An 11765-nucleotide genomic window follows, 5' to 3' on the forward strand; every position below is an offset into this window, starting at 1 on the left:
AATTAAAATCATTCTAAAACCTTTAAATAGAATTTTATTAAATGGTAATTTCGCAAATAATTTTGCTTTTAATTTTTCATCTACCAATTAAGTTAGAAAGTTCTAAAGTCTAATTTTACATTATTTTATATTATATATTATACAACCCATGAGTATTAGTTTTATCAATTTAATATGTATTTAAATAATATTATTTTATTTTTCTCATCTTTTTTTTGTCTTACTATTCCGCATGTTTCGATTACTTGTAAGATTTTTATTTGTATTTTTAATAATTTTACAACTATTTACATTATCAGGTTATCACTTATTAAAATTTTCATACAATAAAATTATAATTATTATACTAGGTGATTCACTATACATAATATATTATATTACTATCCATATATTATTTAACGATGAGTTAATCGAATTCTGATTTAAGGAAATTTTAAATATTCCTAATTCCTAAAGGAGGTGTTTTTCGGTACTTTAGGAGTGTCCTATGGCAATATCTATTTTTTTTTCAAATTAAAAATTCCCCTTCTTTTTTGTAAATTATTTAAGTGACCTTTTTTTTGTTGAAATTTCTTATAGATCTAATTCAAAATTCGAACGAGTAGTTTCTTGGTAATTCTTATATTTTAACAAAAATATAAAGTAAACTTAATATTGGATATAGACGATATAGTATTTATTATACTATATAGAATTATTTTTGTAAATTATAAATGTTAATTGATTAATATTCATCATTAAAATGTTCCAAATATCAAATATTCTAAAGTGGACCTATGTGAACAAAGTTAAATGACTTAAAAACTACTGTTTGAGTTTTGAGATTTTTATACGTCAACATTTTCTGAATTATTATCTGTTTAATAATTTACAATAGTAAAAGAGGTTTTACATAATAGTATATATAATATATACTATATATAATGTATACATGTTATAGATTCTAAGTCAATTGAGAGGCTTATAAAAAATATAAAAACCATCAAGAGTGCTTTTCGATTTTTTACTTAAACATATAATGTTACTTCTCGTCATCATCATAATATAACACCACAGATTCTGATTTTGATTTACCTAGGCGTATTGGTTATTGGAGTGGTGGTCGGTGGTCCAGGTCTGTGTCCGTTATTGCACACCAGATATTTAGACAACTGTACTTTTTTCGTAATTGCATTTTTGATTCCGCAATATAAAAAAACTAATAAATATGCTAAATAATATTTAGCAGTAATATAATACAATGTATTATCTATTTACAATAAATTCGTCAAATACAACCTGCATTTGGTAAATTATATCTTTAAGACTAATGAGGACTCTAGAAGTTAAGGACAAATACAAAAATAATAATACAAAAGTTTTAAAATATGTATAACTATATAAGGTCATGAACTTATGTATAATGACATGTATAATAAAGTAAAAAATATTTGGTACTAAATTACTTTGGTATTATAAGTTATAAGTATATACAAGTAGGTATGATGTAATTTGAAATAATGAATAAATATTGTTAGATACCTTTATTTTTGTAGATAGCTATACTAATCTAACAGCCGTGTAATATATATATAACATATTTCCCATACTGAACGAGTACCAATCTTTTTTAGGTGTCTGTAAAATGCAGGTGGGTAACATTAAATGGTTGATATACGGTAATCGTTACAGTGGTAATAATAACCAATAGTGGATCAAAGCTTGACATTTTCCAGAAAAATATAAAATATATTAACGTCAGATAACCTTTACAAAAGGGTAAAATAATGTTTACGACCAGGCGCGTCATTTCAGTTTTTTAATTGTTGGTTACAAAATATATATAGGCCATTTTAAAAACATTTGGTAATAGCTACAAAATGTTTTTAAACTTCTTTATATTTATCCCCTTTTCCATTTACTATTTTAATTTAACAAGATAAATACAATTTCATAAAAAACATGTACATTTTTTTGTCATATCTACAAATGTCAGTATTACACACAAATTACCCATTAATTATTATTTATTCTTTATAATATACAAAACTGTTTATTAATTTTCTCTCAGTAGTTGTAAAAATATTGTTAGATCATAATAAAAATGTATTTGAAGAATAAAAAAAAATAAAAAATTTAAATTAATAAATGTTAACTCAAAACTTCGCTTCTCCTTCCTCCACTAGTTAGGTTGAATTCAATAATTTAAATGGATATTGGGCGCAATTTTTTTCAAGTTTAAGAACACTGGTCATCGCCATAAATGTTTGCAAATTACAACACATTAAATATGATCCGAAAAATATTGCAGTTATAATAAAATACTGTTTGCAAAAAGTCCCTGAACAGATGGCCTATAATTCTGTTAGTATCTATTATTTTGTATATGGACATCGAGCACATATAATATATACCAATACATAAAAAAATCTATTAAACTAACGAGCAAACATTTAAGTTTTTTTTATTTTAGACAAACCTGTTTATGACTGGACCGGTTTATATTTTAAACAAAAAAAATTTGAATTAACAATATTAGTTTAGAAAAGTCTATAGTCCTAAAACAGTTTTGTAAAATCTCGTGACCCAACCACTTTGTAACTATTCGAGTGCCAAATATTTAACAACGGTATAAGGTAAAAAAAATCAAATATTTCAATGTAGGTAAAATACCTATAATATAGTAATTAATCAGTCAGTTTTTAAACAATTTATCTCCGTCATGAACACACAATAAGCTTTAAGTTAGACCTTATCACAACATGATAGATTGGTCAATATTTATTTTGAAAGTCCATTATACGCATTGGGCATACAATTTTCGGATATTATATAGAGTCAGAGTAATTAAATAAAATTAATTACTCAAATTAAATAAATCCTCGTGTTAACAATATCGTTTTATTTTATTTTACAATAATTTATTTGTGATGGATTGAAGATAATAAGAGATTGTCAAATTGTGGGTACATTATATTCAAAGTTTAAGTATAATATTATATTTTACTCGATGATTCGAGTGATATACGAACTAACAATATTAAAAATGTAAAACAATAGCAATTATTATTTTATTTCACCATCATGTTATAAAGAAAAAATTATTATAATTTTTTTATTAATCCATTTGGTACAACTTCTATATACCATATATTATACTATAGTATATAGAAAGTTTTTGAACATCCTAGATACTCTCATTAAATATGTAAGTATACCTAATGGCTAATTCTGATCAACACTGGCGTCTTCTTTTGATTGTATTACGTTTTTATTTTATTACAAGTTAATAACACTTCTTATTGTAGTAACCTTCTTAAACTATTATGTCCATTCAATAACTATCTTCGAAATAAAAGAGCTAACACAGAAATGCCCGATATAATATAACACATTTCGTTTAATACGTATTATATATTATTTTATAGCATAAGATAAAATTTTCAATGAAATGCATGTATAATATACCTAAATACCTAACTTTACAATCATCAACAATGTAGTTACAAAACAAAAATGATAATAATTATAAGGGAGAATACCTTTATATTTTTTTAATTATTATTATTATTTTTATTATATATAATAAATAACAATCCATGTAAATTTAATTTACTTAATGGATATATAAAATACACATTGAACACTTTTAATTGTGTGATAGCATAACATTTAAGTATTTATATAACTAGGTTATATTATGTATAATATAGATAGAAAGTTATATATGTATATAGCTAGATGACAATAATAATCAAAATAAAATATGTATATTATATTATTATGTACCTAGGTATATAATCTAATCTTTATTATTGTTTTGAAATTTGAGTTGTTATTCGTGAGAAGTAGAGTTAAATAAAATTTACACTGCACGATATTTAATAATCACAATTTTTAATTTAATTGAATATTATATAATATACGAATTAGTATAATTTAATATTGGCTCAATATGTAAGGACAATTTTTATAAGAAATTATTCAATTCATATTTTGTATAGATATTGAGTAAAAACTTGGAATTTATATAAATAATAATTTTCAAAAAATATGATTATTATTTGCATGGTAAGGTTTATTTAAAAAATTATTTGAGAATAGCGTATATGTATAAACGTATGTGAAATATTGACATCTAACAAGTAATCTTCCTATAATACAGGAATGAATATTACTTATTGTTAAAAACAACAAAAAAAAAAGGAAAAATTTTTTTAGTATTTATTTACAATACTAATTGCAGTTTGATTCGTTGTAGTGCATAGTTACAATTATTTTATAGTACCTATACTTGTGTCCTATTTATATATTTTACGCTAGACATATGTCCTAATTAGAACATGGTGAATACTTATGGTATGATTTTAAATACAAAAAGGTGTAAGTCGGTAGTATAAAAAACAGTGTAAAAAAATTCGATAGACCACACACATTTTATTCTTTGTATAAAAAAAATCACTTGATAATTTATTTTTGCTTTGTTGCATAATTAGAACAAAGACGCGACTACAGATCGTAAATGTGTTTACGTGTTGTAGGTACTATACAGGTTTCTATACAATATTTCTAAGCATGTACATTGTACATAATTATCGTCTGACACTAATTGGGAATTTTACTTTTACCCTTGAAAAATTAATCGCACGATGATAAAATAATATATTTTGATACGGATCGTTTTTATCGTTCCAATATTATTATTGGTGACGTCCAATTATTGTTATTATATTATTATTTTTATTATTCTATGAATAAAATAATTATTAAAATTTATGATCTAAGAAATACATTTATTACACGTACAAATATAATGATGTATATAATTCTAAAATATTATAATTCAACCATCACAAAAAATAATGTGATAATATCAACATTTTTTTTACTATTCAAAACGACACACTGATTATTATTCATAGGTAACTACATATTGAATATTTGTAGTATTTATATGATCACATTTTGGCCAAACTGCATTACTCGTCTCGTCCCATATTATAAATATATATTATATACTACATAGGTACTTCAAGCAGCTCACCTCAATACCTCACCCTTACTAAAAACAATGCATATTATCATATTAAATTGTGTAACATATAACATTTTATTGTTAGGACTCAAATCGTATGACTGACAATTTTTTACGGGAACACGTCTTATATAGTTATAAATAGTATAATATTACGGTAAATACATTTGTATATCAAAAGAACTTATACTGAAACCTTAAAAACATAAATATGTATACCACATACAGCATGTACGTGATGTATAAAAATCATCTGCAAAAAGGAGAGAATAAAGACGGTTTTCGTTTAACTTGGCTTCAGTAGATAATTAATGCGTCACTAAAACATATCACAATATAAAATAATAATTATTATAATATACAGTAAAAAACGTAAAAGTACCTATGCAAAGCAAAGTACTAATAGTAAAAAAATGTACCAACACAATTAAATCACTTTTTTAATAACTATTGATTAGTTGATTTATTAGGTATAATAGGTATAATAAAAATAATATAAATTACATTTAACATCTTAATTGTGTTGTTTTACATTAATGCACTAATTCAAAACAAATAATTTTTAAATCAGTAATATTCATTATTCATTACCTGTTTAATTATAGTTTACCAAAAAACAATATGTCCATAGTTGACAAAATGTATAATTATAAATTTCTACTCACAAAATATTATTTTATATCATCGTAAGATTTTAAAAACAGTATATAATTTAATTTCATTTCGATGTGCGATAAAGTTGAATAAAAATTTAACTTTGTCGAAAAATGCAAAATAAAATGTTGTCATTAGCTTGAAGTTAATACAATCCGTAAATATTATAAACAAAAATCCCAAAATTTAAAAAAATAAACAATCACCTATACACTTTAATTATAAATTCTAATATATATATATATATAGGTATAATAGTATACATTTATATTTATGTAAACTCAACGCTTGTAGTTTTATGGTTAAATAAAAAAAAACTTAAACACTCGACGGAATTCTATGTAATATAAATAATAATGATGAGAAAATTGTCGATCAATACAGAAAAACAGAAGTATATATTATTATATTATTTGTCCTCGACATAGCATTTCGATGTATTTATTTTTACGGTTCGATGTTTAAATATCAATCATATATATTTTTTTTATTTAGTATACGCCAATTCAATGTTATACAACAACGATCGTCATATTATGATGCACTTGAATCCGGCCACTATATATATATATATAATATTTGCTGTACACGTAACAATGGATTATATTATCGACATTTCGACGGAACAACTTATCCATGATTATTCAGGGTTAAGACTAATTGCAGGTTCTCTACCAAATATTATATATATATAATAATTACTACTGTCAACTAGAAATTTTGTTCCAAGTCACATTTAACATTATTAGCGTGTAATTATAATTTTATAAATTCATTATGTTACACCATTAAAGTGCGACATCAGCTTATCTGATAGTTTGCTTACTATATAGTATATACCATGCATACTGCAGCGTACGTACTCGTAACTCCTATGTATAGGTAGGTACTACAGTAGAGGATTGCTGACGGTATGCGATAATGTAATATATAAAATGATACACCATGTGTGACCACCCATTTTTCATGTAATATTACAACTGTTCAAAATGTGATTTTTGGCAATATTCAAAATGTATATATTATATACTTAAAGATCATATTTTCGAATATGTACTTGATTTTTTTTTACGATTTAAAGAGTCTCTTGTGTCGTTACAAACTTACGTTTATCAAATGTGAATTCCCTTTTTACTCTTTAAATTATTCAGCAAATAATTATTTTAAGAATTTTGATTTTATTATTATTATTATTTTATTTTCATATAATTATCATTATTAAATCTTATAATTTGTCTATCTAAATCAAAATTAAAACGACTAATTTCTGAGTTATTAAACATTATGTTTTATGTACTAAAGATAAGAATATTTGTTGAGGCAAAATATGTAGTATGATGATTTAAAAATAATGTTGTAATTATTATTGATATATTCACATTTGAATATTTTATAATTTGAAAAATTGTCCTAGTATAATAAATACTAGATTCAACATTGCATCTAATTTATATTTTTGTAAAACCATTTTTAAATACTATTATCCTAAAGTATATACGTTGCGTAATAATTCAAAAACTAATCGTTAAAATTTAGATACATCAACATTTTTGAATAATTTTAAGAAAAAAAAGTGAGGATTCTCATTTGAAAAATTTAAATTTGTATCACTACAAGTCACTCTTAAAGTGATACAAAAAATTTCATGTATATTTGAAAGTATGGCCATTAAATATATTTGAAAATTCAAAGAGTCAAATTTTGAATAACAGAATATTATTAAAGAAAAACAGAGTGGGATATGTTTGTTGAATCATTTTGTGTCTGTACAAATTATATGTTTATGCATTTATTTACCTATAGTTTCCAAGTATATAATACGACTATTGCTGGTTACTAATTTGCTATATTCTTAAATTATATAACTTTATAAATATATCGTTTTAATAATATACTAGTATTAATTAGTTAAGGAAATTTTGCAACAAATTAAAGTACATACCTATGTATATATATATACTTATATTTGATTTTTTTATCATTTTCCAGACGTGTTATATTATAAATGCATGACCGAAATATTTGTAGTAGTTTTTTTTTGTACTCTAAAAGTGTCAATACATAATTGCAAAACCTTTATTATATGGCTTCAGACCACTACTATCGTTCTGCAGACTCATTCGGAATCGTTCCGTATATAAGGCGCCTACTTTTGACTAATGTCGTTCAAATTTAAAAGCACTGAAACTCGATTTCTTTAGATTAATGTTCGGAGTTGTCATAACTAGAATGAAAAATGAATACCTAGTTTAAAACGCGGTGAAGCACTAAAATAATAAATAAATACGCACTATGAATATCGTTTCACAAATATATTATAATATAATTCACCCAGTCGTTTGCACGATGAATTGTAAACGAAAAATTTAAATTGAAGAAAAATTCATAATTTAGCTGTTATGTTAGTATTGGTATTCAAATTTAGACAACTGCTGTCCGTTAAAACATAAATAACAAAATATAGAAAATATGCATTTACGACTAAATAAAATACAATAACCATAAAAACATTACAGTATCTATACTCTCTATATAAAGTTGTACTCGAAAATACAAGTAATTTCAATTATTATCAATTATAATAATATTTTAGAAAAAGTTAAATAGGTAATCCTATAGCATACTTAGATTATAAATTAATATACCGTTATATTTATACCAATAGTGCGTGTACAATATCAATTTTCGAAATGTTAAAAAATATTAACTCTTCATGTATCCTTCTGATACGATTCAGATAGTTAAAATAAATTGTTCGCAATCTTGCCACATCAAGGTATCAAGTAAAAAAAATTATCAACAATTAACAATAATAATTCAATTTATATTAAGTTGATACAACCGACGGGGGGGGGGGCATGGCATTTATATTGGCTTATTATTTAATTTATTAATTTTACCTTTGATATAAGGGTGGACTTATATCCTTCTGGGTGACTGGATTGTCTGGATTAACCGTAAACTGTGAGTTATTTAAAAAATAAAACCAATGTTCAGGAATCTTAAATTAAGATTCAATCAAATAATTTTTGAACTAGAAATCGATTAATATTTATTTGTTGAAGGCGATTCTAATTCAAGGGGTCAACTATCTGAAACATTGGAAAATTCAGTAGAGTGGTGTTTTTAAATTGGGAAATGATTCAAGTAATAACCTTTTTAAAATACTATATTTATGGAAGGCAATTTGAGTGTTATCTATAAAACTATAATTCAAATTGAAGTGTTTTAGGTATATTTTTAAAATATCATGAAAAATAGGTTAGGTTTAGATGTTTATAATTAACTTTTAACCTATATAGTATTATTGATCCATTAAAACGATTTTTTTTTTTGTTTTGGGAAGACTTTATAGTATGAATTGCGCCGTTATATTAATTATATTGATAAAAATATCTGCGATAAAAAAAGGCTTTGTGTTGATATACTTCCTTCATCACCCCTTAATGACGCTCCCGCGTCTACAAAATTGGTTTTCCGAAACAGCCGCGTTGACGAATAAGACTATTCTATTGTATACTTATAATATCTAATAATAAGTCACAAACAGTTTGTAATTTGTATGCACTGTAGGTTCCTATAAGTATATACATTATATACACGAGACTTAACAACAAGTGTAAATCTGGGGCGAAATATTTAAATTTAATGGATTGCTGAGCTTATTTTTTTAGTTGAAAAGTCTCCTCATAATCTAAAATATTATACATTTGCATAAAGTAATAAAGTTAATATTATACTTTCAACTTCTGTGTGCGTGTATTACCTGCAAGCGGTGAGGCACGAGATAGGTCTCATGGCACATCATCAAGTTGATAGGTACTATAATAATATTACATAATATATTATTACTTTTCGTTTCATTCGAGACAACTCGTCACAGAATTTATGCATGGCATGAGCAATTTATCACATTATTGTATTACACGTTAGCGTGTGATCCATTCGAGCGAGCATGAAAAAATAAAGATGAAAATGAAAAATCTCGTTTCCGTCGTATTTACAATTCTTACACTTCCGCAGGGCATCAGGATGGGATTTCAGCAGAACTTTTATGTGCCACCTCTAAATATCAATATTACTTATACTTATATTTCGACCCCTCACGATCGATGGAATTTAAGGGAGTAGAGATTCTTCAAGAATCCCTGTATACAGATATTTTTTCAAATAGCAATGATTTATATATTATTATATTACACGACGATGAGCTAATTGACCAAAAACTTTAATAATTAAAAGCTAACTTATTGTTTCTAAATACATTTTACTATACTATTAAAAACGAAAATATAATATATTTTTTCTATTTCAAATATATTGAAAAAATACGGTGGTGTTGTTGAAACATTTTCCCGATTAATAAATAGAACATCATAAATAATTCATAATAATATAAGCTTATTTTCCTTAAATATTTTACCATTTCTCCCTAGTACCAACACCTAAATAACTTGTCTGATAGCATGGATTTAACTGACCAAACATGCGTGGACTGGTCTTTGCCATTGTGAGATCCTAGACATGACCCAACACAATGTTTTTTTAACCATATATCAATAGCAGAACGGAAAGTTATTCAATCTATTATATTTAATTATTAATTTCAGGAATAATTTGTCATATGTGCATCGACTGTGGTAATGTGTAATAACTAATTACAATTAGAAGTTAACACTAATAATATTTAACTACCTACATCTTAAACGCGTTATCTATGCGAGAACAATACCAATATGGCAATATGCAAGTACTTATTTTTAATCTGTTTATGTACGTATACCGCCTATGATTATAAATATTACAAATAATAGATAATTAAAAGATTAGTAAACAAGGAAGTTCTTTTTCAATATTTCGCTTTTAAATAAAACAACATAGTATAACACTTAAGTTTGTGAATTGTTTATATTATGATAGATACTCAATAAAGTAGTATGAATTTTTGTCTAGGTAGGCCGGAAAAAAATTAATTTCCCCAATATACATACAAATTTAATAAAACAATATTAATTAAAAAGTACTTTTTTATTTTTAAACATAAAAGTTAAAATAATTCTTTTTATTTCACAATCAAATATTAAAATTAAATAAGCTTCCAATTTCCAAAACTTAGATATAATAAGCTAACTCGTCAATTGCAGAAGTAAGATATATAATATAATGCTTTACAAATTACAATAAATATGATACTAGAAACTATTCGATAGTGAAATAACTGTGTGACTGCGAGTCTACGACAATCTATTAAAGTTTTTCAAAATATATTTTTGGCGATTTAAAGTTTTGGAAAATAACTTATTTAATCCGTAGTTATTTTTATATGATTTAATTATTATTAACGTACCTTTATAATTTAATTCAAAATATATTATACTTATTTAAAAACAAAAAATGTTACCCTAACCCTACTGAGTAATTATTTTATTAGACCCCTCCTTGTAGAGTTGTTTTAAGCTTTTCGCTTAAATCCATCACTACTAATAACTGCTTATTCGAACATCAAGCAAACCATGTAATATTAATATTTTTACAATAAATTCGTATGTGTATATACGGTAATACATTATAATTATTATATGTGCCGAGCGTGCGCGTCTGTACGTCGATATACAATACTAGTTTACAACATATAATAATAAACGTCTTTTTCGGAAATTCTATTATAAAAACACGTCCAGCCATCGGCGGGTTGAGATACGTGGGGAGATAGGGTGACGACGTGGGGGAGGGTTTTTTTGCCGTCGTCGTTTGCCAGTCCGAAAAGACGAAACGACCGGTCGCCGTTGCCTCAGCATCCGAGCAAAAGAAATCCGACAACGATATGAGAAAAAAAAGTGTATACGGAAAACGTGAAATAACGATCAACAGAGAAAAAAAGGATAGAGAGAAAGAGAGAAACACAGAGAGTAAGAAGAGAATAGGGTGTGAGTGAGCGAGATACTGAGAGACAAATAGATAGAGATCGAGCTAGGTAGTGGCGTGCAAGTATACGTAGGGCGACGAGAGAAAAAATAATAATAATAGTAATAAACCGTCCGACGACGACGGCGACGACGACGACGACACACGGTGTTTCGTACACGAGATTAGGTGG

Source organism: Rhopalosiphum padi, chromosome 1 (genome assembly GCF_020882245.1).
Source record: "Rhopalosiphum padi isolate XX-2018 chromosome 1, ASM2088224v1, whole genome shotgun sequence".
Lineage (NCBI taxonomy): Eukaryota > Metazoa > Arthropoda > Insecta > Hemiptera > Aphididae > Rhopalosiphum > Rhopalosiphum padi.